Genomic DNA, 24,754 nt, shown 5'->3' with positions numbered 1-24,754 from the left:
TGTTCTTATAGGCCTCGAGCTCTGGTTACGCGGCGCCACTGTACCGGTACATGCAGCGCCACATGCGGCCATCCTCGGAGATTTCAGGTTGGGGGCAATACTGTTTACGGCCGCGCCGCGCACTGCGCTATGGGTGGAGATGGCGTTGACAAGTGATCGGCGTGTGTTGTTTTGCGGCTTTCTAAAGATAGAAAATATCGATGGCTACTTCAAGAAGAGCTTCTTACGCATGGGTGCGAGGTTGTACTATAGCAGGCACGTTTACGCAGTAAGAGAAGAATCGGTGAACGCAAGAGGCCCGTCGGATATCGTCGGCAAATGTGTCGTCCAGATGAAAAGCATGGACTACGATGTGCGTCTTGAGGTGAACCAATCCTTCAAAAAAAATAAATAAATAAGTGCCTCAATATCGCTAACCGCTTCATTTCTTTCTTTTTTAGTTGTCTGAAAATTGCAGAAATATTTTGCACGCAAGCTGTACATGCAAAGCTGGCTGCGGAGGCTGGTGCAAGCACGCCGCGGCCATGGCGATATTCGTAAATGAATACGAATATACATCGTGCACGGATGTTCCATGCGCATGGAAGAAACCATCATCGCGTCCCAACGTCGATGTCAAAAAATCAATCAAGGAAGTCTTTTCCCGTACGGGAAGTTCGTTTTTTTACTTTTTTGTGTGTGTGTGATGCGACTTTGCCGCTGATTGACGCAATCAATTTTGCAAGTCGACCTTCGCGAAAACCAATTCTGCAGATGGTGAACCCTGCAGCTCTTTTCTCGCAGTTTGCAGGTGTAAATTGTGCCATTAAGGAGCTTGAGGAGCGCAGGGACATGATCCAGGTGCCGTCGACGGCACATCTAGCAGACGACAGCTTCGACCGAGAGTTGCTAAAAAAAAAACTAGATAAGGAGGGCAGCATACACAGTGCGCTAAGGGTCACTTCGACCTCTCCTTTTATTCTGAAAAGTGAAAACATGGTCTGGGGCAAGGCGGCATCACTCTTTTTGTAGCAAGGTGGAAATATTGTTGGAATGTACGCTGGGTGCTGAGCGATGTTGCTTCTCTCGTTTCCCACGAAGTGAGCACTGCATATTCGCGTTTCATTCCTTTTCGGTTGCCACAGCTCTCCCTCTGAGCTGTTAGAAAGCAAGAAGATAACGTGTCTGAATACATAAGGCGCACAGACTGGCATTATAAAGGCAAAAGGCGCAGCCCATCAGAAACAGGTCAAAAGAAAACAGACGACACACACATTTGGCGCTTTGGTGTGTGTTGTCTGTGTTCTTTTGTTCTGTTTTTGATGCGCAACTACTTTGCCTCCATCATGATATACCAAGAAGCCCAATGTGCAACATTATACTGGCATTAATCGATAGTAAGACATGTTTACCTTGCTCGGCGGACAGCTGCGATCCACCTCTGTCTTCTTTCATTCTCATACGATTTCCTAGGAAAACGGTAGAATTTGATCGGCGGCAATTATCCAGCAGTGTTCCTGTAGCTGTTGTGACAGCCATAAACGCAGCAATACGGCGAATTGCCTTTCCTGGACCCGGTTTTCACAACCACGCGACGAGGCGCCATGCTCCCCTACGTTGTCAACGCGTCCACTTCGCATTCACCCCCAACCTATAATCGCCGTCACCCGCGACAGAGGGCGCTACGTGCGCGGCTTGAAGCTGCAGTGCACGAGGCCTATAGTGTTTGTAAACTAAACGGACCGTAACAGAATAAAGCCTCAATGCAGCGATCGCACAGATTCGCAGCGACCGACTGCGCGTCTGAATGCTTGTCCGCGCAGTTTCGCTTTCGCCGCGTGCGCGTTTTCGCGCCGTGCCATGAGCTTTAGGCCGCAGAATATGAGCATTTGACAGTATACAAGCATCCATTGTTGCGTGGGCGCTATCAGAGCTGTTCAAAAATAATTTCATTTTAGAGACTTCGACGACTACGGAGACTGTGACGTGCCGTCGCGATGATTCAATCTTTTTTTATTTCTTTTCAATTCTTGGACGTTTCAATATTATTTCTTGAGTTGCGTCGCACAGTATGTTTATCGGTGTTCTCAGTGTGCGATTTCCCGCTGCTTCTTTTTTGTAATCGAGTGCATTAATTCACAACACAAACATGACCATATGCCATGCTTTCTTTTAATGTGCTTCTTACCGCTTCCTTTCCACTCCAGTGAACTTGCTAGTATATATATCGACAACTTCATAGACCAAACCGTCATGACATTAGTCGGGCAGGGGTCTCGGGCGAGCGCCTCAGTGCGCGTTTTCCGAACATCGCACACCCGGCGCCGTAGCAGATATCTTCCTCACGTCTGTGCTTGCTGCGTACCCGAGTTGTAGCCGATGATTGTTTGCCGGGTGTATGTTTCGCGAGCCAGGCTTCACGCAGCTTCTTGTCTGCGGCTACATGTGAATAAGGCTGACACCGGGCTCCGTTGCGTACGTCCGGCACTGCGGCACCGAGCAGTAGTCTACCATATTGCGCGCCTTCAAAGGCAGCCACTGCCTATTATAGTGCTTTCAAGCGTTGTAAAGGAACCACTCGAAGCGGGAAAGTCTAGCCATTAAATGAGAACTGCATCGTACGAGAGAATTTAAACTCGTTTTCAGCTCGCTTCGGCGCTTCCGAAGCAGCCGACGCGGTCGCTATGTCTACGTGATCAGTAATAGCATGTCACGCCGACGATGGCGCCAGCTTTTCCAGTGGTGGAGCTCGAGGCCAATAGAGGGACACCTGAAGAGCCGCCAAGTGCGCACCCTCGCTCGGAATAAAAGGGAAGACGGTCCGAGCTGAATGGGAAGCGTTCGGGGAGACGGGGGTTAAAGGAGGAGGAAGGGGTGTGCTTGAGGTCACCGCCACCGCGAGCGCCCACGCGCATCCCACGTGGGCCGTTGACCTTCCCAGTAGCGACTACACTTTGTTTGTGGGTCTCGCCGCCAGGCGGGGGAGCGTAGTCGCGGCTACGCGACACATGCCCATCCGGTTTCAGTGTCATTGTTTGGCATCCGCGCGCGTCTTTTGAGAATGCCTTGTGAAAACGGCGGTATTTTTACGACCACTAAGCCGGCTGCGACCGAGGGATGCTTTTGTGTGCCATCACCATGGGGTCCCAATTACTACGCTTGAAGCGTAAAAGCGAACCGGCCCGCAGCTGCACGGGGAACGGAGTTTCCTTTGTATTGGAAGGGCAACCCACTGTCCTCCAGACATAATATGCCGTGTTTTGTGGGAACATTCTCGCAGGTTGCGTGGCGGCTTCCTGAAGGAGAAAGGCGAACGACACGGGCAAATTATGGTTGGTTACAATTGCGAGCTTGAACCTGGCCTCTGGTGCATCAAGGCCAGCACTCGGTGCCTAACGTGGAAGAGATGGAGATGACACGTGCCTTTGAGCAAACCTATCCTTTTGCGTGTTATAAAGTGTGCCACTGTTTTGACCAATGCCGTGTCCGTCACGAGAGTTTTTGTGCTATTGGTAGCAATGGTGTCAACCCGCATGTCCAGACAACGGTTTTTCCTTCGCGCTGCCACCGTGCACTCGTGTCATCGAGGCGCGCCGACTTCGAACATGGAACATCTCCCCTCCTTAACTAGTGTTGAAGCTAGTAGATTGTAAAGGGAAAGCGAACTGACTGTGGGCAAATAATTAAAAGCGACAGTTAAGTGCACGCTCCGAGAAAAATTGCTTAAGCAAGTTTTCGAAAACGCTCTATAGCCCTGATCCATTTTCCCCGGTGTCCTGAGGGAAACTCTAAACATACCCGAGTTTACAATCGGTGAAAATCGGGCACATATCAACCGTAATGCGCCGCGAAACATTAGGTTTGCAGGCCGAATTGTCTGTATTTGTCTGTATTTTGATGTGTTCTTAGTGCGTTTTCTTGGTAACCTCAGTGAAATAAACAAGGCACTTAATTGTTATTCGGTAAGAATATCGGAAATATTGTGGCCGATGTAATCGAATTATGGGGTTTTTCGTGCCCAAACCACTTTCTCATTATGAGGCACGCCGTAGTGGAGGACTCCGGAAATTTCGACCACCTTGGGTTCTTTAACGTGCACCTAACTCTAAGTACACGGGTATTTTCGCATTTCGCCCCCATCAAAATGCGGCCGCCGTGGCCGGGATTCGATCCCGCGACCTTGTGCTCAGCAGCCTAACACCATAGTGTGGGCGATGTGTAGGCCAATAATTAAGTGTGCAGGTTAATAACAGCATTTACTGTAAACAACATGTTTGAATGTTCTCGAGCGTTATAGGCGTTTTACGAATGGCGCCGAATTTCGCACGCTGGATTGAAAGAGCCGTAATTGTGACCGATATCGCATTTGTTGAAAACGAGAGCACTGTGGCCAATTATCATGCGAAGATAAATGTGCTGTTAAATGGCAACCACTGTACTCAATTGCTTCAGTAAATGTGTGAAAGCACGAGACAGCCGTGCTTTCTTTTTCTTTTTTTTTCTTTTGTTATTTTTTTGTTGTTGTTGTTCAGTGTACCAAGATAATTCTACAAGAAAGGAAGGTCACGTTCTGAGTAAACGCGGGCGTGATGTCTCGAGAAAATTCAGTGTTTGTGGCGCAATTATAATTATGGCAATAATTAATACACGTTTTCTGCAAATTTCGATGTGTTCCTGGAGGTGCATAGTAGGTTTCCTCGATGATCTCAGTTAACGAAACAATAGTCTTGATCCGTATATTGGTCAAAATAAAGGGAAAGGTATGGACAATACGTATGCGAAGTTATAAAAATTATATAAATACCAGCGCTACGGGCAAAATTCAGCCCGTTGCGCTGGGAGAACTGCAACTGTCACTGAGATCAAGTTCATTAAAAATGCAGGGAACATCGAAGCCAATGTGCATGCGAGGCAAATGTGCGCGCAAAAATTTGAACCTTTGAAAACATTCGTTCAAATGTTGGTCTGAAAAATCATACTGCCGGTATTCGCTGTTTTATCAATGTCCCGATAGAACTCGAGGTTAGACTGTCTTGACACCTGGTTAACAATCTGGACTTGTTATAGGACATGCGTAGCAAAATTTTACGTTTGTGAATTATGAGCTTGGCAAATAATTACCAAAGTGTCATTTTCCCACCGTTTTGATGTACTGTTATATGCGCCTGTGCTATCTTCAGTGATTTAAGCGCGAGTTCTCCGATATGAGAGTTTGCTCACTTCAATGTTTACGAGACGCCTTAGCGAGGGAGTTGGGCTGCAATGAGTGTATACGCACACCTGGGGAGACTTCCGTCAGCTGCGCGCCCCGAGCGCCTAGCGGAGACAGTGCACCAGCGGCTGCAACGACTACTCAGGCATTTTGTCGGCACAGGATACCTCACCGATAAAGAAAGGGGACACTAAAGAGAAAGAACTCAGCGCCCTTCCACTGTGTGCAGACGTATGACGAGCGAAGCTGTGTATGTGGGCTCCTTAAGGCCAAGATATAGTCCGGCTAAAGCCCCTTACACAGTAAAATAATTTACACCCTTGATGGTGAGAATTGCGAATCATAACACCCTTGAAGGGTGTTTTCATTCAAGAAACATCCCATCATCATGACTTTTTGCGAAGCATAGGGCAGTTCTAGATGCCATAACACCCTTTTACCCACCGAAAGGGTGCACTGACTAAGAATATTGGGGGTGGGTGCAAGGGTGTTTTTGTTTGTTTTTATCACATTCACAAACATACAATTGCACGAAGAGACGGCGTGTCCCACGGCACTAAAAACCAGTGGCGGATCCAGAAATGGGCCCTGCCTTACCCCGAGCCCTTCCCCCCCGAGACATGTCGGGCTTTCAAAGCCGACAAAACTCCTGAAGAGAGTCCCCCTCCGTTTCACTGTCTGTTTTGATAAGCCATTTTAAATATGTCCTGGGAAAAACCTGTTGCTGAAGCACTACTATCTATTATGTCACAGTGTTCTAGGTGGCACACAGTTCCTAAATGTCGTCACGCACAAATTCCGCGGAATCCAAAAGCGCGCACCTACTTTTCTAGTATTGAATACTTAACCAAAAGAAAAATGTTCAAAATGTTTTCAGCAAGGCAGAACTAGTGCAGCTCTTGCTTTTGGGACGCCAGGAATCTAGCAAAATGAATAGGCCACGTGACAGCATGCAGCTGGACGCGCCACAATTGCTCTAAAGCAGTGCGGTCGTCTAGGTTTCTTTCAAGCATGACAAAACAGGCAGAAAAGGGTGCGACGAACCATACGCGGACAAAAGATTCGCCGATTCGAGAAGCTTTGACCCCACCTGACCTTCTTTCGCCGAATCAATAACCCCAATTCGTTCTGCTTCTCTCAAGTTTATAAACAAGGTGGGTTCGTTGGCAAACTTGAGCCTTCTCACCCACCACAATGCTTTGCTCAAGCAGCGTCTGCAGAAAGAGCCGTGCAAAACGCTCATGGCTTCGCGTCTGCGTCAATTTACGAAGCTGGCTGTACAAAAAGAAACTATTAAGTTTGTAGTTGTATAGTAAAGGAACGTTCTACTGGCTTACAAACAGCTGCCTGAACGGAGTGCTCAAAAAGAAAGGGAGAATAATCTAAGAAAGTATAGAGAACCAACGTACAACTTGCGATGCATAAAGTATTTACAACACCGACTAACAACGGTATTTACTGAAATATTTCCCCTCCCAAATTGGAGACAGTATTATTGCATGCATGAATAGGATAACAAGCCAATCATTGTAGATATAACGAGATTCCAGAAATTGGCGGGGCATTTGCAGACCCATCTTTGATCACGGAACAGTGGTGAGGCATTTTTCAAGTGTGCGCGCTACTGCCCATCTGCCAAGTACGTTCGCGATGTCTTGGCATATGTAGACCTGCGCGAGACTCGCCCGTCTCCCCTCGCGAGACGGGTAGGACAGGTGCATATGCTGAATACGGAAAAGAAATACTTTGCAGAATGAAATTGAATTTTTTCAAAACACCAGAGCTCTGGATTGCAGGTTACAGCGTGCACAGGGGCGCTCTGCCAGATTTTAAAGCGAAGCTTTCTATGCCTCCTCCCTCACTTTTTCCAATTCTGCTGCTGCTGCTGTCACTGGCTTGCCTGCCACGTCGGTGGGTGGTTTGAGAGCGTGCATAATGAACATGAGAGGGACGCGGGGAAGGCGTGTGCGAGTCCTTTTAGCGAGAACTTCGTGGGCATCGCTACAATACTCTTTGGACCTCTTTGGCCGTCACAATGCCCACTGAAACACCCTGGCCATCGACACAATGCCCTCTGGAAGACTAATTACGCGTTAGCCCCCTTCTGCCCACCCCAACCCACCGCAAAAGTAGTGCAGAAGGTGCAGCACTTACTTTTTTGTACTCACATGCAACAGCGCAGAGGAGAGACAGTATGGTACTAAGGGGAGACAAGAGAATACTTAAAGCCAACACCCAGACGAAATGTCATCACAGTTCCCACACTTTGCCAGGAAATTGTTGTTGTCATTCAATAGCCTTTACCACAGCTGCACCCTCGCCGAGCAAAGGGGTTCGGCGATGGTATAGGCACAGCTATTGAATGGGAACAATACTAAATTGCTCTACTCGTGGTAGTTTGAGGGCGAGCGTAGTTGGGTCGAAAATGACTTGTCTACCGCATGCACAAAATACCTCGATTTTGAATATATCTTCCTCATTACCCGTCAAACTGCTATTATAAGCAACTGCAGTAAGACAAAGACCGACATCAGATTATGACAACTACAACTCACGGTGCTGTCCACCAGAGGGGAATCGTTGTTATATTTGTTCTTTCTTTTGAGCGGTCATAGGCCCCACTCGCGCACCCGCTCATAAAAAACAAAGAAAAAAAAAACCCCGAGATCTGGATTCGCTTCGGTTGCACTTTCACGACAGCAGGCAAAGAAAGACTTTTCGTACTTGGAAACTTGAGGTTTTCGTGTAATTCTGCACATGTGAAATTTCGTGGTGTCCCCTATACGTTTAGAAAGCTATTTAGCAAGTACTTTTATATCTTCCGTTAATCCAAGCTATTTAAAATTTGAGTGAGCACTCCAGTTCAAAAATATGAGCATTGTGAACTTCTTGAAAATGCCAATTAAAGCTTTTTTTCTCTCTCTGTTTCTCTGTGCATAAAAGAAAAGACAGACTCGCAAGTACCTCTGTATCTCATACAATCAGGAAGGGCCACGTCTCTTTACAAATGAACGTCCAAGCAAACAAACAAAAAAGAAAGCATCGACAAATAAATTCACTTACACGCAGTTACCAGCCCACCTTTGCCCCATTTGATTTGATATCAGCCCATGTTTCTGGAAATAAATTTCCAGTGAAACTACCCGTAAACACAGAAAATGGCTTAGAGGTAGCGTAAAATAAATAGCTTTGAAAGTAATACACACACATAATTTGAAAGAATATTTGTTTTTATGCCTTGAAAACGAAACCGAAATTGAAACAACTTCCCCCGACGGGTGTCGCCGCTATCGCCGCTACGTCATTTCCTGCGTCTCGCGGCGGGCCGCCGGAGGCACATGTGTGTGTTCTCCGTGACATTCTTGAAGTTGTGAGTAATTAGATTGTTTTTTGCTGCGTTTAGGTTGTACCACCTCGTTATTTTCGTGTATTTTTGTGCTCATCGACGCGAAGTGAGCGTCCGGAGTGAAGGCGACGCGATTATGCGTGAGAAAGAAGGGCACCAGCGGCCTACGACATCGGTGTTTCTTTGTGACAGTGTGTTTACTACGCCTACGACGGCCGTCATTCGTGGCGAAGGAGAAAACATCTTCCATTCGGCCTGAACAGTGATAAAGTGGACGTTTTGTTTTTCGGCGGAATGCATCGTCAACATGGTCCATCCACTACGTAAACGAAACGGCGTGCCCAGAGTACAGATCGTGACAGCGCTCCGCCTTCAAACCGAGGGCCTTTTGCAAGGCGCATGAACTGCTCATATAAAAGGTACGTACGCAGCCAAGTTCAGCGTCGCGTTTTTTATGGTACGTCATTGTGGTAGTAATTTTCGCGTAATTTATTTAAAGGACAGCGCAAGGTGTGTTGGATGCGAGTGTAGTATATGTACTCCAGGCGTAGCCTATGGGCACCGAATGTGAAAAAGAAAAAAAAATGAATGTTTCATTGTTCACGTGTCCTCAACTAGAGTTGTAGAGAATTAAGTACTGCTACGCGTCAGTATTCGGCGCAGGCAGGGAAATAATACTTTGGTTTGACTAATTGGTTCTTTCTGTTACCAAAGATGGGCGCAGACTTATACCGGTGTCACACGGCCACTTTCGAGCACGATTGAGCGCGTTCTGGATCTAAATTTTCGACCGCGATTGGCTCCCGTCCACCGATTGTGCAACGAGGCCAAACGCGTCCAGAAGTGTGCAGTGTGACAACCGTATTAAATGTCGCTTGTGTACTTTCACTCAATTGTTATTATTATTTTTTTTTGTCGGAGGTCCCGTGGTAGGTAATGGCGCAGGCAGCTTGCAATGCTTGTGGTTTCATGACTAGAACTAATGCAAAACAAAAGAACCACGACCGTCCCGGCTATGTACTTATCAATCGCTTTAAGTTGTGCTCGTTTGTTATAGAAGCTGTCGTGCTGTTGCGGATGAATGCGTGGTTGCGCTATTTGTTTATAAATTTATCTTTTTGTATAAATAAGCACACCGAGCCTAATCAATTTTTTTCTCGTCCTTGTACTCGTTTCTTGGTTTCACGCAGGCGTGCTTATTATTACTATTTGTTTTCTTGTTGTGTGACTGAACCCTGCCTAAGGCGTCCTGTCAGTTGTCAACAGTATTTCTGAAATGAATTGCACTTAGCGTCCTACGGTTATTGTACGCTTCACTACCTTATTTTAATGTCTAGTTATAAAGTGTATGGTTATTGTAACTATTCTTGGCCTTTATATATGTATTTATTAAGCTGGTAAATGCTTAATTGTATTTGCAGTTTTGAGAGGTTCTTTTATTGAGTCGTCAATCTCGAATGGCATTAATGGTGGGTTGTTTTCTTGTGCCCATACAGTTGCAGTCAGCATGAAGCAATTGCAGTCAGCGTGAAGCAATTGCATGGGAACCGACTGGCTGTCTTGTGCCTACACGTTGCTGAAAAGACAGTGAAGACGTCTGACCCGACAGGTATACTTTTTTCATCACAATTGGCCTACATATTTTTTTCACCGGAGGATGAAGACCTCCCCCAGTGAGCTCCAATTACCCCTGTCTTGCGCTAGCTGATTCGAAGTGAAGCCTGCAAAATTTATTGACTTCATCGTAGTCTACTTCTCTACCGTCCTTGACTACCCTTCTCTTCTCTTGGCATCCATTCTGTAACTCGAATGTGCCACTGGTTATCTGCCCTATGCATTACCTGGTTGAAGAAGGCACTTGGGCTAGTTGGTGCTCATTGCAGACTTGAGACATCAATAACTAGCGTGAAAAAGACAACATTAAGAAGCACATAAGAAAGAAGTCTAGACTTCAACTGAAATTTTTGCTACACAGAAACATGGAATGCACAGAATGTCGACGGACAGAAACAACACAGGAGCTATCGGAACAAATTCATGAACAGGTTAATTTCACTTACGAACATTCTTGGTAAGAGCCAGAGACGGGTGCTTACACACCTATTCCCCACTTTTTTGATGCAAAGTGGTTCGTATATTTCCCTATGTACCTGCTTCTGGAGCTGCCTGAGCACACGATTGCTTTGAAACTGCTCGGTGCATGAGCACGTATGGCGATGATTGGCCATGTGGCCACCAGCCACCAAGGCACTCAAAGCTGCCCTATGTGTCCTCAAGCCAAACAGGTCGGTGTTTAAACGACCACTTGGGGGAACAAAGATAGGGCAGCTGTCATGGCTGGTGGCCATCTGGCCAATCATTGCTGTAAGTGCTCATGCACTGAGCAGTTTCAAAGCACTCATCTGCCCACGCGGCTCTAGAGGCAGGTCGACATGAAAATATTCGAAGCACTTTGCATCGAAAAGCGGGTGATAAGTGTGTAAGCACCCTTTCCCTTGCTCTCGCCAAAAAAGAGTGTTCGTATCTCAAAATGAACCTGCCCATCGAATGGCTCCAATACCTCCTGTGTCAGGCAGCGAAAAGGAAAGATAAATGTTGCTTCTATGCGTTGAGGTCGCATCCCCTGAATCCTCTGTTTCTGTGTAGCCAAAATTTCAGTTGAAGCCTTGAGTTCTGTCCTGTGTGCTTCTAGCTGTCGTCCGTTGTCTTTTTCACGCTAGATAATGATGTCTCACGTCTGCACTACATGGCCTGACCAGCTCCCTTTTTTTACTCTTTATGTCAGCTAGGATATCAGCTCCTTCATCTACTTTCTGAACCACGCTGCTGTCTTCCTGTTTCTGCTGCCATCAGGATAGGAGTGGACATGACAAATGAAACTGAATGTCATTTAGACAGAGGAGCAGTGAGGCTTCCTGTGCTTTACCTTTTGCTGTTGTACATAATAGTTGAAATTACCCCAACACATCTTTTCCACCTTGTGATTTTCCCATAGCTGTGGCAAATAAATATATAGGCTTTAAGAAACTAGAAATGCAGTTTGCCTAAGAAAGAGAATACTCTTGCACCTAAAGGTAATGTGTATGATGCTCTGACTCCTTTGATGCATGTGCCTTGAGAGGTGTTGACGTTGTTCTTCATTTCTTTCTCAGTAAGCTTTACTTGATGGCTCTGACTTTGTATAAAGAAATAAGTTCTAAAGAAACCATAATACCTAACAGGCAGAATTGTCGAGGTTGAAAGTCAAGTTTTCTTTCATGACATATTTTTTTCAGGCTGTACTAGTTGATCCATGATGTTCGACAGACAGCGCAGACTTGTACAAGGGACGTCAACAGTGGCGAGAAATGGAACAAATGCTATCTCCTCTTTCTCCATCCTTTGTCGAGTTCACATTGTCTAACGTCAACGACCAATACCAACTAGCCCGTTTGCGTACCTGTACTAGTTGAGCCTTTTATACTATGGTACTCTAAACCAAATGTGATAAATTCAAAATTGGTGCCTTTTCTATCTTTGTACAAATACCTGTTTCATAAAATAGTTTAAAGTGCTTTGGTTGATGTCATTTTTCGACACCACCATAACCTTATAAAATATCTTCATGGATGCAAAAGGTGCCTCTTGTGCAAGTTCCGTTCTAGCCTGACACGGAAAACAAACCTGGCAGAAGGTAGAGCACATGCTCTTTTGTAAACAAAACGCATGATTGCATTTTCTTGGCAGTTATTGCAATGTTTTCTGATGTTTATCTGCATGAACATTAATTATCTCAGCTGCTAAAGACACATCACTAGACACTGTGAGCAGAAAAAAGTGATTGTGCAGTACTGTTGAAGTCATGCAACATTATGTTTAAGCAAACTGGCAGGGATGCTAGCTGTTAAAAAGAAAAAGCTGACTTCTAGAAAAATTTGCACTCCTAAATGTGGAATTGAAATTCACTATGCTTATAAGCTACAAAAGATTTCCAGGATGATCAGACTAGTTACACTGGCCATTTGCTGATTCAATAAGGTTCACTGAAGCTTGTTTTTAAATTCACACTGTTTTATGCAGGGTGATGATTTTCAGTCTTGTGGAATTTTTAAATATAGTCCTGTTGCATATAGCATAATTCTAGTCCTTGAGCAGGAATATTCAAACACGCAGATATATCTAGCACAAGAAATCGAAACATATTAAACTAATTAAAAAATTTATTATCTTTCGAATCAATTACATTATAGCTAATATAACCGAAAAGAAAGGGGCTTAACCAAGAAACCCAATGTTTATTAATCATATCCTAAGAAGCCAGCAAACACTGACACCAAGGACAAGTTAGGGTAAATTACTTGTGATTAACAAATGAAATAAAGAAATGATAAATTAATGGAAATGAAAGTGGATGAAAAAACAGCTTGCTGCAGGTGGGGAACGAACCCACGTCTTTGCATTACGCGTTAGATGCTTTACCAATTAAGCTACTGCGGGCGCCGTTTCCCCATCACTTTCTTGGGTATTTATGCTTCCTAGTAGAACGCTGGGAGTGTTTGCCAGCGCCACCACATATCTGGGGCACATATTGTAATTTACGAATCATAGCCAGTGAGATTACAAGGTGTATCTACTTGGAATTGATTTCCAGAATGGCGTCAGTTTGGAGATATGCACCATCAAACTTGCCGGAAAAATGCACTGTTGTTCCACTTACTTTTTTAACAAAATGTACTTTTATGCACTGAGGCACAAAAGTGGGTTGTGCACTGATGCACAACCCACTACTTTACCAGTAGTACTGAAAACATTTTGGCTCTTTATCATTAATGCACTGATGTTTAAGCTATAGAATGTCACTTGCCCCATCTTCCTATCTCTTCACGTTCCAAAGTAATCGAGCAATGCATGGCATCCAGTCAGGCACGTACCCAGGATTTTTTTTTCGGGGGGGGGGGGGGCCCACCACCACCTCCATCATCATGATCATCATCATCATCATCGTCGTCGCCGTCGTCGTCATCATCATCATTGCGAATTTCCTCATTGCATCGCTCCACTTAGTGTTCTGTCGTCCTCGACTGCGTTTTCCTTCTCCTGGTACCCATTCTGTAACACTAATGGTCCAACGGTTATCTAACCGGCGCATTACATGACCTGCCCAAGTACATTTTGTCCTCTTGATGTCAATTAGAATATCGTCTATACCCGTTCGCTCTCTGATCCAAACCGCTCTCTTTCTCTTTGTTAACATTATGCCTAGCAATCTTCGTTCGATCGCTCTTTGCGCGGTCCTTAACTCATTCTCAAGTCTCTGCCCCATATGTCAGCACTGGCAAAATGCACTGATTGCACACCTTACTTTTCAATAATAATGGTAAGCTTCCAGTCAGGAGCTGGCAATGTCTGCTGTATGCGATCCAACCTATTTTTATTCTTCTGTGAATTTCCTTCTCATGATCAGGGTTCCCTGTGATTATTTGACCTAGGTAAACGTACTCCTTCACAGTCTCTAGTGGCCGACTGGCGATCCTGATCTCTTGTTCCTTTGCCCGGCTATTTATCATTTTCGTCATCTTCTGCATATTAATATTCAACCCCACTCTTACATTCTCTCTGTTAAGGTCTCCAATCATTTGTTGTAACTCGTCTGCGTTGTTGTTGAATAGAACAATGTCATCGGCAAACCGAAGGTTGCTGAGATATTTGCCGTCGATCTTTACTCCTAAGCCTTCCCAGTTTGATACCTTGAATTCTTCTAAGCACGCAGTGAATAGCTTTGGAGAAATTGTGTCTGCCTGTCTGACCCATTTCCCTAAAGGTATCTCCCTGCTTTTCTTGTGTAGAATTAAGGTAGCTGTATAACCTCTATATATATTCTTACGCGAAGGACGAGCCAGTAAGACGAGAAACTATTTACAGATTATATTTACAACAACGGTTTCAGCGCTGACCGGTTAGATTCACAGCGCGAGCCCAGTTCGTTCTTCCTCCTCTTTTCTGGAGTGATGGCGCCCACGCACCTCGTTCAAACAAACAAATACCACACGCATGTAGCAATATTTTTCAAGCTTTTTACGTAAGCGTTCTGTAGTCCTTGATTACGTAGTGCCTCTAGACTGCTGGTATCTCTACTGAATCAAATGCATTTTCGTAATCTATATAAGCCACATAGAGAGGCTTATTGTACTCTGCAGATTTCGCGATAACCTGATCGATGACATCGATGTGATCCATTGTAAGGTATCTCTTCCTGAAGCCAGCCTGTTCCCTTAGTTGACAAAATCCAGTGTTGCCCTTATTCTATTGAAGATTATTTTGGTAAATATCTTATATAATACTGGGAGCAAGCTAATGGCCCTATAATTTTTCAATTCTTTAACGCCTCCTTTTTTGTGGATTAGTATAATGTCTGCATTCTTCCAGTTTTCTGGGACCCTTGCAGTCGATATACACTTCGTATAAAGAGCCGCCAGTTTTCCAAGCATTATGTCTCTTCCATCTTTGATTAAATGGCCTGTTATTCCACCTTCTCCTCCCGCTATTCATCGTTTCATGTCTTGCAGCGCCCTTCTGACCTCATCGCTAGTTATAGGAGAGTTCCTGTATCCTGTTCATTACTGTTTCTAAGTGAGGTATCGTGACTCCTCTGGGTACTGTATACAGGTCAGCTTAGAATTTTTCCGCTGCTTTTACTGTATCTTCGAGATTGCTTATGATATTATCCCTCTTATCTTTTAGTGCATACATCATGGTTTGTCCTATGCCAGGTTTCTTTTTTGCTGATTTCAGGCTGTGTTCATTTTTTTTGACGGCTTCTTCAGTCTTTCACATGTTATAGTTTCGAATATCAGTTATTTTCGCCTTGTGGGTGAGTTTTGACAGTTCCGCGAATTGCGTAACGCTGTGCGGCCACCAGTCCCATACAACCGCGTAGAGCGCAGGACTCTGCGATTCTAGACGTACTGCGCTCACCGAGAAAGGTTAGAAAAACACCCACATAAGCACAGCAGAGAAGTGGCTACGTGAGGCGGTTCGACCGATAACTGTAGGATCGTCATTCAAAGCAAGTAATTATTCTCCACTTCCGGCGGCGTGACCTCTACTTCCTTTTTAAATAAAAAGATGTTGATCCATAAATATTCTCATAAACAACGGTTACCATTTTTGGTTGTTGCGTTGGCCCTCTCCCATAGTAGATCGCTTAATTTCTCAGCTCCTTGCGATTTTTGTTTCCAGTTGCCAATCTTGCACGAAAAGTGCTATACAATTAGGGAAAAACAGACGAGGTAACGGGCGACAGTCATCTTGCTTATGGGTTTAAGGGTTATTGCAGGGTTTCATGATGGATGCTCTTTCACATCATTTTATTTCCCACCTTATCTAACCCATATCACGTGTATATGGTTGCGGGCATCTGCCAGCCTCGCGGCGAGCCGTAACTCAAGGAAATAATGAAGCAAAGGGAAAAGTTAAACGCAATTGGTGTTTTCTCCGGCCCCAACTCGTTCCATGAGAGTACAGACCAGCTGAGTAACAGCCGCATCCCTCTCCTGGTCCCAGGACCAGCCTAAACAATGAAGGTTGAACTAACAAAAGCAACAGCTATGCGCGTGACGGTTGAATAGATGGTGACAACTGAGCGCATCTCGAGTTAATCGCGCGGGTGCGGAATCTATGAGAAAACTGTCCTTCACATTACAAGAGATGCCGATAACTACCGCCATCTAAAAGGAGTGAAAAAGGCAGCTTAAGGCTGACCGATGAACAGCTGCCAAGTCTCAACATTAATCTGGCGGCGCTTTAGGAATGTGTGAGGAGTGGTGGCGTGGGGGGGGGTGTATGCCACTTGATTTCGGGGGGGCCCGGGCCCCCCCGGGCCCCCCCCTGGGTACGTGCCTGCATCCAGTGGTGATGTCCGGTTGAAACAGTGGGCTGTAATTGAATTTCTCACTGCGGATGGTTCTGCGCCCTTCAACATTCATTGCCATCTGAAAGCAGTTTACGGGGATGCCTGTGTTGAAATCAGCACTGTGCGTAGGTGGGCAAGTACTGAGAAACATCAAAATCTAGCCGCATCAAATGTCCAGGATCAGCACCGAACTGGACAGCCCACAATGGCTTCTTATGAGGATCATCAACATCAGGCAGACGAGTTGAATCGGGTCAATCGTAGGATCAAGCAACACCAGATTGCAGCAACACTCGCTATTTCCATTGGTTCAGTGAACCACATAATTAAAAACCTCCTGGGTTACAAGAATTGAACTTGTTGGCTATGCTTCGACTTTTTCATGTCAGTCGTCAGTTACCGTGACACCCAACGAGCGCAAGTCTTCTTGTAACGCAGGTCTTTAATGATGTGGTTCACTGAGGCAATGGAAATGGCGAGTGTTGCAATCTGGTGTTGCTTGATCCTGCGATTGCACCGAGTCAACTCATCTGCTGATGTTCATGACCCTCATCAGAAGCCATTGTGGGCCATCCATTTCGGTGCTGATCCGGGAGATTTGATGTGGTAGGATTTTGGTCTTTCACAGTCCTTGCCCACCTCTGCACAGTGCTGACGTCAACACAGGCATTCCTGTAAACTGCAGTCAAATGGCCATGAATGTTGATATTTCTGAATTGCCCTCATATAGTTGTGTAGCCTGTCTCTCCTACATTCATGATGTGGCAGATTAAATGCCTTATTCTTTCGAAATAACGATTTCCTGGAAGTAAGCACTATCTGTGCTTGTTTTCTTTAACCTGCTCTTCATGTGATCTTGAAATATTAAAGTGAATGATGCAGGGAAGCGCTGCTAGTCATGTTTCGTGTACTTTTCCTGACATTAAATTGCAACAAATCATTTTGCAGGTAGAAAAGAAGCAGATGGCTACAGTGATCAATGAAGAAATGGCTTCATCTATGATGGCTCGCCTTAGGACATTGGAATGGAGCTACAAAAAGGCATCATCATCCTCGCCTGTGCCCTGGAACTTTGGTTTGAATGAGACTGTTCTTCAATGTAGAACGGCCGCAAGACTTGTAACCACAAGGCATAGTCCAAGCTCAAAATATTGTACAGGAGGCTAGAATAAATGACCCTCCATGCAGTCACTCTGTATCTGTGATAAATGGGACCATTTCACGCAGAACACTCACAAGTGATAATGTGTTTTCTCTCGAAGTTGCTATGCAGTGCGTTTGTAAACACATTACCTATTGTATGCACACCATACATAACATTTCTGTGTGCTAGCCTAACTGTAGACTTAGAAACAAACAATGAAGTGTATATGTACCCGCTTCCACATGCCGTACTTCAAGGGCTATTATATTGCTCATTACACCCGATAGGTGAAGGGGTAATATATTCCTGATCACACCCTTACACCCCATGGGTCGAAGGGTAATATGTTGTTCAAAACACCCTGAAGGGATAGGGTGTTATTGGAATATAGAATAACCATCATAAGGGTGTAATTCCCTATAAAACCCAGCTTTTTCAAGGGTGCTAGGGGGTTAGTTATAGACACCGAAAAAAACCCTTAGGGGTGTAAATTATTTTACAGTGTAATCTTCGTAAATTAGTGCCACGCTTTGAAGAATGCCGCCTCCTCGAGCGCTCTGGCCGAAGCCGACGCCGCGCCGCTATTGGCCTAATGGCATCACGTGGCCCCTGGCGCCGGCTACGTTTGTTTACAGTCACGCTTCAGAGCCATTTTTGCTCGAGAAGCGGCGCTTGTTGGCGCCATTCCTTCCATTCCTATTCTGTGTTGTCTTGATCTTGTGAACGCCTTGAAGGATGTTCCGTGGCAAGTGCGACGTAGCTTCATGTCATTTTCTGTGATCATGACCTGCTGCGCGTTCGGATGCCACTACAGTTTTAGCAAAGGCAAGAATCTATTCGCGATACCGTCCGGTGCGTGACTGGTTAAAAAGAAAGACATGGCTTCACCGAATCGGGAGCGAGAACTTCCGGCCAACTTCCTCCGCGCGACTATGCGAGGTACGTTTTGAGTCTCTCAGAGTATAGTATGTGCCAGGCTTGCGTATTGTGCAGCCGGCAATAACGTAGTAGATATTGCACAGTTCACTGTGCATGTTGTGATTTGAACGCACGCTTTAACACGATTTTTACGCAACGTCTGCTTTGTTTATATACGCACTACGTGGTCGTGTTAGTCGTATTTGGTGCGCTTAATCGTTTTGTACGCCAACCGGCTTGAGTTCGCGGGCACGCGAGGTTGCGTGCGATAACATGATTACGAAATTTTAAGATTCAGCGCAGTCATTTTGACAAAATTTCAGTCTCGATCATTAAAACGCCACAGGAGAGCAACTCTCTGCCTTTTGTGGTTACTTACTAGCCTTGTTTTGATGGAATAGCTTGGTTTGCCTCATTTGTTAGTGTTCATCGTAGGCGGTCGCCCGGTGGATTTGCGATACAGAGGCACCGATGAAAAGCGTGCATGCTCTCCTGAAACCGTGTTACGCGGTGCGTTCGTCGCCGAGCGACAGCATCATAGGTAGTTGAGGCGTATGTGTTAATCCGCGTGAGCTTTAAAGTGTGCGAAGCTTAAGATGCTGCGGTGGAGCACTCGCAAAGAAAACGTGCGGTCGCTCGTCCGTTCCCTGGCTGGTTTAGTCGTCGTTTGTGCTTAGTCGTTTGCTCATTCGTTCGCACTACGACCTACTGTATAAAAAGCGACGGCAGCGCGCGGCCAAAGAAATACCACGTGATCATTGAGTAGGGACCAAGCGTGCCGATAGAGGCCGCCAGTGCTCACCCTCACAGCAACGTCCGAAACGCTCCAGCCCTGCCTTCAGGAGTACGGCGTTGACGGTAAAAATTCGCAGAGGAGCTGCAGTTAACTCGGCATTTCACATTATTGACAGGGCGCGGCTAGAAAAATGCGCGTCGACACATGCGATACATGCCCCAGATATTTGGTATCTTCGCTGTGCAGTGCAATGAAATTTGAAACCACTTTGAAGGCGCGGCCGCACGGCTGCTAGGATTGAAATAGTGTAATCCCTTAGAGCTTTCTTTTTTCCCCTCATTGTCTGCTAAAATGTTGGTTAGTACTGTGGAGCCAATATGGTCTGGTGCGCACTTTCCGCGCTAGCGGAGGCCTGAGCGCACACGCACTTCATTCGCCCGTAGGTTTCGCTAGTCCCGAGCCGGACGCAATCAACGCACTACGTGCCGCTTTAGGGCTTGAGACTGACTCCAACCAAATAACTGAATTTTATTAGCCCGACGTTTCGGAGCCCATCTTCACTTCCAATCCGACCATCCGGCAAACCACAAGGCGTCTGTTGTAAATTCTTTATTCAAACGAGCCGAAACTCATTCCTCATCGGAATCGTATCTAAAGAAAGAAAAGAGAACGGTTCTCAACGAACATAACAGGAATGGCTACACAGATGACTTCATTCGAAAAACAACCAGACAACAAAAAATGGCTGTGGCTTAGGTAAGGTTAAGCCCAGGATGCGAAGCATACTAGCCTTTATTTTAGTTGTTGAACCACTGTTTAGCTTGGTGAACTGCTGTTGCTTGGCTATATTTGGTTCGGCTAGACGAAGAAACAACTCATGCGTTACTCTGCTTCGCCTTGGACGCCCCGCATTGGACGCGGTGAGCGTCGAGCAACGCAGCGTTCGGGACGGCAACGAAATGTGCGCCTGAGCAAGCGACGCACGCCTGAGCCTTAGAATCAGCTCGTTTCTAAGGCAACACCGCATTCACTAGAGGCGCTTTTGTACCGCTTTGAAGCATCGTACTCGTAGCTCAGTGGTAGCGTCTCCGTCTCACACTCCGGAGACCCTGGTACGATTCCCACCCAGCCCATCTTGCAAGAGCTGAGCCAAAGCCACTTCTCCTCTGTCGTGACGTCACGGTGTCACGTGGTATTCAAGGCGACACCGCCGCGCCTGAGGAGCTGGGTTGAGCCCTCGTAATATACTTCGCATAAAAAGAAGAAGCAAAATGCGGGACCTTCAGCCATTGACTTCTCCCCAACCCCAGAAGCGAGTGTGCATACCGTACGTCAGAGGTATCAGCGAAGCGCCCAGCCGAATATTAAAAAAAGAAGGCCTAAAAGTGGCGCACAAACCAATAAACACTTTCAATATCCTCCTCCCTAAACCAAAAGATCGTCCACCTAAAGGAAAAGCTCAAGGCGTCGTCTACAAAATCAGTTGTGCCGACTGTCCGGCGTCGTACATCGGGGAAACCAAAAATCTAAAAGAAAGGATTAGACAACACGAGAACGACGTCAGAACATTCAACCGCATTCGCAGTGCTGTCGCTGAACACTCTGAAGACGCCGACCACAAAATTGCTTTCCAGGAAACTGAAATCCTTCAAACAGAAACGAACTGGCGAAAGAGACTACTACTGGAGTCATGGCATATTCAGAATACGGGGAATAACATAAACCGCGTGAAGGGCAACCTACCTTCGGTGTATGTCCATGGCCTTGGCGAAATGACGAAAAGAAGAAAACGACGCACAGCCAGGTAGACACGCGCCCGTCTTGTCGTTTGTGTTCTTCTTGCTAAGTCCTGGTCTTCTGCGCCTTGCCTTTACCTACTTCAAAAAGCGGCACACCGCCACCCCCCGAAGAACAACCCCCTGAAGAAGGAGCCGAATGGGCTCCGAAACGTCGGGCTAATAAAATTCAGTTATTTGGTTGGAGTCAGTCTCAAGTCCTAATCAATTTCCCAACCAGACAGGCAATTCTGTCGAAATGTTTAGCTTCAAGTCTTTACGTGCAGACTTCGGGCTAGAGGCAGTGCAACTTGCAGAGAACTATATAAAAGCAGTGAAAGGAATATCCACCTTCAAGACACACCTAGACTTCACCCGGAAATGCAAAGACAAAAACGTCGTGCCACGAAGACTCCAGCTACGCCAACCAATCAACACACCAGAAGGCCGGGACATCATCAACAAGGCCCAGCAAAGATTGGTGACAGCACGGATACATGAGTGCCACATGGTGATCCGGAAGAAAGAAGTCGACGCGTTCTTCGCCAGAAGAAAGCTTGAACACCAGGTACCCCATCTCTTTTCATCAATTGAATCGTTTGCAAAGGCCGTAGCGTCCTCAGAGGAAATGAAACACAGTCAAACGCAGAAGAAATTCTCTTCCCTAGTATACGAAAACGAGAAAACAGGAGTGTTAAACAAGCACACAGTAACCAATTTATCATCCAGGAAGCTCACAAGCGAAGAAACTTCAATCCTGGCAAAAGGTCAGAAATTCAATGTTACCACAGAGAACTCTCCCCCCCCTTCCCCAAGATGATCGCCGCCCTTGAGAGCGGCATCCAGCAACTAGACCCCAAAGTGCGGGAAGAGGTCAGACTGAAAGCAATCGGCATAATAAGGTCCAATAACAACCGCAGAAGAGAACGCAACTTAACTTCCGACGAAATAAGAGCAGTGAGAACGCTGAAAGAAGATAAAAGCATTGTGATCCTACCGGCGGACAAGGGGAACTCAACCGTTGTTTTGAACATAAAGGACTACGAGGATAAGGCGTCCGCCCTACTTGACAGCCAAGATTACGAGAGACTAAAGAAGGACCCCACTACGAGAACCCAGTCTGTGCTGAACAAGACGCTGATTGAAATATTCCGCAGACATTCAAATTCTCGAAATATCTACCTAAAATTAATGTGTAGGAACGGATCTGCCCCAGCTTTCTACGGCTTGCCAAAACTTAATAAACCGGGAATCCCCTTACGACCAATCGTAGGCTTTTCGTGTTCTCCACTACGATCACTATCCACTTACTTGCATCAGATTATATCACCACTCACCGGAATGACAGCATCCCACCTGCGCGACTCCGAGAATTTCATCAAACTCGCATCAACAGTACGTATCGAAGATGATGAATGTCTGGTCTCTTTTGATGTAATCTCTCTGTTCACAAGAGTACCCATTAAGTTGGCTGTTTCCGCAACTAGGGATGCCCTGGAACGTGACGATATGCTCACTTAGAAAACCCCTTTGAGTGTAGACGAGATCTGCCGCCTTCTCGAACTGTGTCTGTCCAATACCTACTTCACCTTCCGAGGCAGCTACTACAAACAGGTTAAAGGAACTCCTATGGGGGCCTCAATTTCCGTTGCCATGGCTAACTTGACTATGGTCGAAAACTTGCAGAAACACTTAAACTCCGTAGAGCCGGATATACAGTTCACGTATGAGCGCGAACAGAACGGATCACTCCCATTCTTAGACGTACAAGTTACACGAAAAGACGGCATTCTAAAATTTTCAGTCTACCAAAAACCAACCCACACAGGCCGCTATCTTCATTTCCGATCCGGCAAACCACAAGGCGTCTGTTGTAAATTCTTTATTCAAACGAGCCGAAACTCATTCCTCATCGGAATCGGATATAAAGAAAGAAAAGAGAACGGTTCTCAACGAACTTAAGAGGGATGGCTACACAGATGACTTCATTCGAAAAACAACCAGACAACAAAAAAGAAGCAAAATGCGGGACCTTCAGCCATTGACTTCTCCCCAAGCCCAGAAGCAAGTGTCCATACCGTACGTCAGAGGTATCAGCGAAGCGCCCAGCCGAATATTAAATAAAGAAGGCCTCAAAGTAGCGCACAAACCAATAAACACTTTCAATATCCTCCTCCCTAAACCAAAAGATCGTCCACCTAAAGAAAAAGCTCAAGGCGTCGTCTACAAAATCAGTTGTGCCGACTGTCCGGCGTCGTACATCGGGGAAACCAAAAATCTAAAAGAAAGGATTGGACAACACGAGAACGACGTCAGAACATTCAACCGTATTCGCAGCGCCGTCGCTGAACACTCTGAAGACGCCGACCACGAAATTTCTTTCCAGGAAACTGAAATCCTTCAAACAGAAACGAACTGGCGAAAGAGACTACTACTGGAGTCATGGCACATTCAGAATACGGGTAATAACATAAACCGCGTGAAGGGCACCCTACCCTCCGTGTATGTCCATGGCCTTGGCGACATGACAAAAAGAAGAAAAGGACGCACAGCCAGGTAGACTCCCGCTTGTTTCACCAACACAAGAACGTCGGCGCGACACTGTAACCTCCCCCCCCCGCGCCTCCCATCAAGGGCACCCTCGCGAGCACTCCCCCCAGCTCCGGTCATCCCAGCACCATGGAAGCCGTCAAGAACGCCCCCCCCCCTTTCCTTTTGTTTCCCCCCACCTTTCAGTCTGTGAAGTGTCTCCCCACCTCCCGTGCTACCCCCTCCTTTCTTCAAAAAAAGACGCTTTAAAAGCGGCACACCGCCACCCCCCGAAGAACAACCCCCTGAAGAAGGAGCCCTATGGGCTCCGAAACGTCGGGCTAATAAAATTCAGTTATTTGGTTGGAGTCAGTCTCAAGTCCTAATCAATTTCCCAACCAGACAGGCAATTCTGTCGAAATGTTTAGCTTCAAGTACGTACCGCTTTGCAGGGCCCACGCGTTCCTTTGCTGCATTCGGCACGTTCACTGAAGTGACGTGCCGTTGAGAGCGTGGCAGAACGTGAGTGGTTTTAATTGCAATCTATGCCACAATCTTAAATATGTGCTGTTATTGACGTATTTATTTACGCCGCTTTACCAAAATGATAACGAAAGTCTAGCCTAAAAAATTCCAAGGGCGCTTTATTGTGCCATCACTCAGATAGTCACTGCACTTTAAGCACTTTTCTGGAGTTGGGCTTTTGAAACGAAAAGCTTCACTAGGCTAGCCAACAGCGCGCTTCGCGCGAGCCGGCGTATGTCGGAATTGGCTCCGTAAGGGTGTTCGGAGTCGGCCAGGTGGCCACGGCCAAGCGCTATGCGTCGTCGTTGGACGTTCGCCGCAAGCGCGTGTTTATCGGGGAGGCTGACTATATAACCGCTTGCCAGAGAACAGGCGTGCGCATTCAACATGGAAGGAGAAGAGAGTGATACTACCGATACAGAGAGCTGTGTTTATGGCTGTACAGAAATCGCAAGACAATGTGCCCAACAATGATGAATAAAGAAGTTGAATAATCCCGCATAGCTTATGGTATATATCATTGATAAGCAATTTGCATAACTACACAAGGCACACGTATAGCATAACCATACGCTTACCAAAGCATATTCATAAGTTAAATCGTAAGCATATCCATAGGTTAAATCATAGAGCATGATAAGCTAAACCATAAGCATCACCGAACCTTTTCGCTTCGAGATATCCAGGCTTAACCTTAGC

General features: G+C 46.1%; 2 long non-coding RNA genes across 2 annotated transcripts; one reads left to right on the top strand and one right to left on the bottom strand.

The window, feature by feature from the left end:
• Positions 1-921: 921 nt before the first annotated feature.
• LOC135904330 (uncharacterized) lies at positions 922-1,693 on the bottom strand. The gene is made up of 2 exons (XR_010565099.1): positions 1,392-1,693; positions 922-1,137 (listed from the first exon to the last, which is right to left on the bottom strand). It is a non-coding gene; the product is annotated as an uncharacterized lncRNA (long non-coding RNA).
• Positions 1,694-8,643: 6,950 nt separating this feature from the next.
• On the top strand, positions 8,644-17,543 carry LOC135904329 (uncharacterized). The gene is made up of 3 exons (XR_010565098.2): positions 8,644-8,956; positions 10,034-10,146; positions 17,377-17,543. It is a non-coding gene; the product is annotated as an uncharacterized lncRNA (long non-coding RNA).
• Positions 17,544-24,754: the final 7,211 nt, after the last annotated feature.

This window comes from Dermacentor albipictus, chromosome 2, assembly GCF_038994185.2.
Source record: "Dermacentor albipictus isolate Rhodes 1998 colony chromosome 2, USDA_Dalb.pri_finalv2, whole genome shotgun sequence".
Classification (NCBI taxonomy): domain Eukaryota; kingdom Metazoa; phylum Arthropoda; class Arachnida; order Ixodida; family Ixodidae; genus Dermacentor; species Dermacentor albipictus.
This window is presented reverse-complemented; position numbering and strand designations above follow the sequence as displayed.